This window comes from Mirounga angustirostris, unplaced genomic scaffold, assembly GCF_029215605.1.
Source record: "Mirounga angustirostris isolate CCGP_5_RB_7025 unplaced genomic scaffold, mMirAng1.0.hap1 SCAF_7, whole genome shotgun sequence".
NCBI classification, from domain to species: domain Eukaryota; kingdom Metazoa; phylum Chordata; class Mammalia; order Carnivora; family Phocidae; genus Mirounga; species Mirounga angustirostris.
Window position 1 is genome coordinate 44,356,944 of NW_026991715.1, and position 5,906 is coordinate 44,362,849.

The window sequence follows — 5,906 nt, forward strand, 5'->3', positions numbered from 1 at the left end:
TCTAGAAATAGGCCCACATTATATGGAACTTTGGTATATGACCAAAGAGTCATGACAGATCAGTGAGGAAAGGAGGGACTGTTCAGTAAATCGAATTGGAACCCGTGGTTTATCCATATCAAAACAAAGTAAAATCCCCATCTCCCACTGGATGGGTTTTCCAGGGCTGCCATAGCAAATTACTTTTTAGTTTGCTGTAGGCTGATGACATTGTTTATCTGTATCTTCTTTGATTTTTTTTTTAACTTCTTATTTTGAAACAAAATTTCTTTATTCCCTGTTGATTGTTAAAAATTTGAAGAACATAGAAAACTTAAAGGAGGTAGTATTGGTAAGATTACACTTTAAAAACTCAAGATACAATGAGCAACAATCCTAAAGTGGTCTTCTCCCTACTTCTCTATTATGGGTGTCTTGGCAAATCATCAAGTAGTGACTTCATTCCTCTGCTCCCCACCCAGATGGCTGCTCTCAATAGTCTTCAGTGTCCAGTATCTTGAATTGCTCTTTCGGCTGTCGTTTTAACCCCAGTGATCTGGCTAGATGGTATTGTGCATGGTATTCCATTTTTCTCATCATTACTGCCCAACTTTTTGAATGTTCTAAACACACTCTTAACTCTATCCCACCTGCAGAAACTGCATTCACAAAGATTACTATCTAATCTTTATTATTATTTATTATTAATATTATTATTTTCCTTGACCTTTCTGCAGTGTTTGGCACTTTTCATTGTCCCTCTTATTTGCCGTCATGCTTGACTCTTGCAGTCTCGTCTGCCTTCTCTTCTGGTTCTCTCCGTAAGCCCTCACTCTTTCTGACCCTTTTCTCTTTCTTCAGGTCCTCTCACTCACAGGACTTCAGATTTTTGGTCAACACACTAATAACTCTGAAAACTATGTACCCCCCCCCACATATTTTTAAGTTGATAGGTAAATTTTTAATAAGATTAGGAGTCGTAAATAATATAATATCTGAAACAGTGGATGTTATATGTATGCCTTAAATACATTTTTGCAAAAATTATAGAGCTGTATCTTCATTTTATGGAAAACGTCCGCTGTATAATTTAATTGGCAAATACAGTCTTCATTTTCAAACTGATCAGTCAGAAAACTAACTTTGTGTTCTAACTCAAATAAATGTGTTAATACCTGTCTTTGTGATAACCATCTTGCTTCTAAAATCCAAGTCTTAGAGCGGGGGGAAAGAAAAAACGAAAGAAAAGATGTGACATGAGTTCTTGCCACAGCTTTGCCACTTGGAAGAAGCTTCTTACAGAAGCTCTGCAGTCTCAAATTTTCCCTTTTGTGGGGGAGGGGAGGGAGTGCTCCAGAGGTATTTACATCTGGTGGAAATGAGCAAGAGTAAAATTCTGGGTATTGGGATGCACGGATGGATGATGCACAGATGAGAGATATGCTGTCCTATTGTAAAATGGGAGACAAGGCAATTGTGAAAGGGAATTTGGGAAAGGAGAACCAGCAGACAAGGAATTGTCAGGCAGATCAGTTTTAGGAAAGAGCTTGTATAATAGCTGGGAATTTATAAATTGATTGCCTTGAAACTCATTCTGCCCCATTATGCCTTGAAATATCTTCAGGTGTATACATATCTTCATTTGAATTGGCTATTCTAAAAAAATTACTTGTTATTTTCTCTCTATTTTTACTCCTGCAGACTTTACTCATTCTCATAAATCCAATGATCACCTCTAGGTGGATGGCTCAGAAACCTATTGATCTCTTCTCTCCTTTACAAGCACCAACCAGATGTTTCTATTTGAAGATCTCTCATTCAACTGGAGATCTTCACTGCCTAGTCAGCACGACAGTGAAACCAGTGTGCAAAGTTGTTTCTTTCTTCAAGTACCCCCCTTAAGATAAAATTCAACTCTGTCACCAACAATCTAGTTGTCTCTGACTTGAGCTTGCTGTGGATGAAGGTGAAATACCAGTCTTCTTCAGGCCCTTCTGTCTCTGCACAACCTCCAGGTGATTCAGTGAGCCTCATGCAGATTCCAAGTGATCATTACGTGTGCTACCTTTTGTGTAAGAAAGGAAAAGAAAAGTATATGGATACAAATATATGTGTATATAGATAGATGAGTAGATTGGTAGATGGATATAGAAAGACAGACATATCTGCTGATATTTTCAGTAAGAAACTGCAAGGCAGGGCGCCTGGGTGGCTCAGTTGGTTAAGCAACTGCCTTCGGCTCAGGTCTTGATCCTGGAGTCCTGGGATCGAGTCCCACATTGGGCTCCCTGCTCGGCAGGGAGTCTGCTTCTCCCTCTGACCCTCCCCCCTCTCATGTGCTCTCTCTCTCATTCTCTCTCTCAAATAAATAAATAAAATCTTAAAAAAAAAAAAAGAAACTGCAAGGCAAACCAGACAGTAGTGAAAATATTGGTTAGGGATGGGGATAGAAGCATAAACAGTGTTAAATGAGCAGAAGTGGAAGCAACACTTCTCAGAGTATACTTTTATGTAAATCATGAACCATATAAATGTTTTACACATTCAAAAATCATATTCACTAAAACTGAAAATATTTTAAAATGAAAGGTGTTAAGTGTATATCAAAATTTAACATACCCCTACAGAGGAAAGAACTATATTAGATGTCTGGAATATTGTATTCTTGTCAGGAGAAAAAGAGCTTCAAACTCAGTGGTGTTATTGTTAATAGTAATATTGGTATTGTTATTTGGAAATCACTTTATGTATAGCACAGAGCTGAAGCAAATAAATGATTATGTTACTATTATTTTAAAATAAAATTCTCATTTTAGGTAATGAGTTTAAAATCAACAGAATTAAATAAAACCCTATAAGCCAAGTTTGAATTGACAAATGTCAATTTAAACTCTTAATTTGGAAATAAAAATATATTTCCTACCTCTATTGTCCGAATGGACCTGCATTTTAAAAAATAGCGAATATAACTGATTAATACACTTGAAACATAAAAATTCATGAGACCACAATGATATTTTTAAAAAATTAAATATGTAAATAAAAACTTCCTTGCCCACATTGGAGATGACTATTACACCAAATCCTAATTCTAAAAATTGGTAATTACAGGGAATATATTAATTTACTCTTGTACTTCAAGGTAACAAAACAACCCCAGGTAATGAGGGTATTTTTTCCAGTTTTACTGAGATATGATTGATATACAACAGAATATAAGTTAAGATGTATAAGTTAAGATGTACAGTATAATGATTTGACATATAAATTTCATAAAACGATTACCATAATAAGTTCCATTAACATCCATCATCTCACCTAGATACAAAATAAAGGAAAGAGGAAAAAAAAAAACACTCTTTCTTTGTGATGAGAACTCTTAGAATTTGTCAGTTCTGTTAAGTTTCATAATAGGTGACCCTTGAACAACATGGCTTTGAAATGCATAGATCCACTTATATGCAGGGGCTTTTTGAGGGCAAATATAATACAGTACTGTAAATGGATTTTCTCTTCCTTACGATTTTCTTAATAACATTGTCTTATCTTTAATTACTTTAATGTAAGAATATAGTGTACAATACATATAACACACAGGATATGTGCTAATTGACTATGTTATCATTAGAGCTTCCTGTCAGCAGTAGGCTGTCAGCAGTTAAGTTTTGGGGAAGTCAAAAGTTGTACACAATTTTTCGGCTGCATGGGATAGGGGTCATGACCTCTAAACTCCACCATGTGCACCAGTGGTACATCATACAGCAAGGTTACCCATAGTCCTCATGTTGTACCTTACTAGTTCTTATTTATCTTACAACTAGAAGTTTGTACCTCTGACTGTCTTCATCCAATTTCTCCTCCCTCCCACCCCCTACCCACTGCCTCTGATGATGAGGAAATATTTTTATAGGAGAAGGCCAACTAATAAATACAGGAAGGATGGATAGTATGAGAAAATCACCATTCTGCAACTACATGTGAAATAACTGGCTGTATTAAGAATCAACAGTGTGGATGAAATCATCAGGCGAATGGCTGGTGGACAGATTTCCCCATGGGTTACCCCACAGATGACCTACCAGTAACATGTGGGTTGGGGTGGGGGGTGTACCTTTATAATGGGGAGATCTGGCTGACATCACCTTAACACAGAGACCAAGCTATCAGGAATAGTGGGACACCTGGTGGGATGCCGAGGGAATTACAGTCTTGTCTGTGATGGATTCTTACTAAAAAAAGGTCAAGGGAAACAAACCTTAGTCTGGATTTCTAACTGCAAGTCCAAAGGAAATGCAGAGGACAAAGGAATAAATGGAATGAAACCATCAGGAAAAAATAAAATAAATTCAGAAAATGGACATTTTATAAGACATCTAGCCTGGTTTCTTCGAAAAGCCAAAGGGAGTAAGTAGTGATTCTTTCAGCTTAATTGAGTTAGGAGTCCTAACAGAATGCCTTCTGTTGTCTCGGATTAAAGACATGATTTTGAACAAATGAGCTTTAAAATGCATTCTGGGAACAAGTGGGAAAATATGAGTGTGAACTAGGTATTAAAGAATTATTGTTTATTTTTCAAAGCATGGTAGTACTGAGTATTTTAGCTCTATATGAGAATTCCCTTATTGTAAGAGATACATGCTGCACTATTATCTAAGGATAGCATGTTACGATGTTTTTAACAAACAAGTGGCGAGGGAGGGGAATATGTGTAAACAGTTGTTGGATTTGGTGGTGGATGTATGGGTATTGTACCCTTCTTGTTGCAATTCTGTATATTTGAATTTTTTTCACAATTATGTTAAACAAAAATAGCCTCCAAGCTTCCAACCTGTCATTGCTGCTCCACAGTGAGGAGCCGGCAGCCCTATGTGTCCGTCTCCTCCAGGGCTTTGCTGCTTCCCCAGTGCCGGAGATTCTAGGTTGTAGGCACCCCATTGAGCCTTCCAAGCCAGCCATGCTCTTTGCATCCCTGAGGTCTCCCATACTGAGTTAGGTGTGGATATGGAAGTGGGGGGTGGATGGAGAAGTACGGGGAGATATCATTTGGGCAGAGTGGGTTTGGGACTTCTCAAGTGCAGCACATCACTTTCCATCCACACAGCCACTCACAGACTATTTTCCAGGGCAGGACGCTTGGAGGAGAGCCTAAGAAGCCTGTTCCTGTGTGGCGACCCCTGGCCAGGTGCTGAGGGAAACACACCTGCCTCTCCCCAGCCCTCAGCCACTAAGCTGCAGCTCCCCTCCCCCGCGCTCCAGGTCCTGAGCATTTCCTCCATTGGCTGGTGGTTATAACCCCCAAATGCCTCTCCTATCTCTTCCTCTCTCTTCCCACTCCCCCCAAGTCAAAAACAAACCAAAACGGCACACAAAAACAGTGCTTTTGTGCTCACTCTTCCTCCTTGGTGGTTCCATTCATTTTTGTTCAACTCCTTTCAGTAAACCAGAGGCTGGAGAGAGGATCTCTCCACTGAGCCTTGGATTAAATTCCTGTCCATTCCTCTTGCCCTTGCTAATGCTTTGTTTTGCCCCTTCCTTTCTTCTGAACTTTAAGTAGTAACTAACACTATTGACCTCTTACTGTGTGTCAGACACTGCTTTGAGCAGATTCTGTGCCTTGGCTGATTTGATCACAACCTAATAAAATAATCTTCATGTTATGGAAGAGGAAACTGAGGCACAGCGAGGCTCAGTAATTTATGTGAGATCAAATATAGGATCTGTTTCTTCTCAGTAGTTTATATTTATACATTGGTTTATCCAGAAAATAATTGAGTTCCTACTCTGCCATGTATTATTGTAAACACCGGAAGTACAGCACTGAAGAAAGCAGAGTACCTGTCTTCACGGAGCTTTCATACCTCTGCAGAAGAAAAATAATAACCAAATAGTTAGACTATATAAAGCAAAGTATGCATCAGAAATTTTGA